Below are 1,702 nucleotides of genomic sequence, written 5' to 3'. Positions count from 1 at the left end.
GGCAGCCGGCACATGTTGGAACAAACTCGGTGAGGGGAAGGCAGAGACACCGTCTGTTGGCATGGATGAAACTTAGGCCAGCTCAGCGGGCTTAAATGACCGTATGTTTGTTGTCACTTTTTTTGTTTGTTTTGTTTTGGTAACGTGGGGAGGAGGAGTTGATGCTAAAACCATGAGCTTTTTCCAGAGAAAACCTGAGGCGTAGGGCTGCTGCAGTGCTGGGTGCTGCTGCAGTCCTCGCCTGGGCTGGAGGAGAGAAACAAGAGGGGAGGAGGCGGTGGGCACGGTAGCGCCCGTCGGGTTTTCTTCGGGGGTGATGGCGGAGCTGGGAGACTCGCACAGCTCGTGGGGTCAGCTAATTAGCAGGCTGTAACCGAGTAGGTTAATTATTAATATCTGCGCAGCGTTAGGATTTTGCTGTTACAGTATACTACTGAGGTGGCAGCTCTAAAGTATGGGTTTTGGTGAACCTGAAAGGGGGAGAATGGTATTTTTGCCAGAGTTAGCCTGAATATATGTGCTTCTTCACGAGATGATGCTTTTTCAGTCCTTTAAACTTCCTGAGACATACCGTACCCGATCAGGAGGGGACTTCAGGTTACTCGCTGTGATTGTGGCCAAACTACAGCTCATAATTCATTAGTCATCCTGCAGAAATTTATGGTGAAAGTTGCTTGAGTAACCCTTTTGTCCGACTTCCCAAACTGCTCAGTGCTGTTGGAGTTGATTATTAAACACTAATGTTCAGTTTTAACTATGCAAATTAAGAGTTTACTTGGTTTGGTTCTTTTTTTTCCGTTTGTTTTTTTTTAATTGTTTTGGACGCAGAAGGTGGGTTTGGGCACGGAAGAGTTTAATCTGGATGTGGAATCTGGATGTATGCATAAAATTACATACTAAACATACAATCTGAAAGTTATTGAGGAAACATGATTATAGTGTTCTCTTTTGAGGAAACTTCTGGTTAATTATTCCTCCTCTGGCTTAAAGAGAGACAGTCTTGAATTTAGTTCTCTTTTAAAGTTGCTTAAAACGGTTTCGTGCTCTTCTCGCAGTTCCACTTTTGCGTCAGATTTTCATACTGTCGCGGAGGGGTGTGTGCGCGGGTGGGGCGAGCAGATGACAGTGGGGTGAGTGGTACACTTGGTGCTTTGGGGAGATGAGGAGCAGAGGAACTGGCTGCTGGCAGCGGCTGCCTTGTCACCTTACTGACCCAGCCTAATGCCTGTTGAAACCACCCGAAGAGTTGAATTGGCTCCCGAATTATTACCAAACACGCAGAGGAAACGAAACAGAGAATCAGCTTTTCTCGTTCAGCAGATGTAATTTCTGATGTTTATCTGGAGCCGTGAACAACTTGAAAAGAGAACAGACTCTTCCATTCACCTCCACTACAGTATTGTTTTTTAAAGTACAGAATGTTTGTGGTATACTTAAAAATGTAGTGCCGTCAGTTAGAATCGAAATCTTTTGGCTTAAAGGAAACCCTCATTTTTGCTGCTTGTTTTAAACGTGTGACTTTCTACCTGAGCTGATGTGCAATACTGTTGTACGGCTGTAAGGAAGCTACAGACACTACATAAAGTGATCAAAAATTAGAATTTAAGTAATTTTGTCATCTGTAAACTGGTTTTGCTTGGATTTTTACTTGTTTCTTTTCCCCATGTACTATAAATAGATGAGGAAAATGGAGGAAAATGGG

This window comes from Cariama cristata, unplaced genomic scaffold, assembly GCF_000690535.1.
Source record: "Cariama cristata isolate BGI_N322 unplaced genomic scaffold, ASM69053v1 scaffold14466, whole genome shotgun sequence".
Taxonomy (NCBI): Eukaryota; Metazoa; Chordata; class Aves; order Cariamiformes; family Cariamidae; genus Cariama; species Cariama cristata.
The sequence above is the reverse complement of the archived record's forward strand: the minus strand, read 5'-3'. Positions refer to the sequence as shown.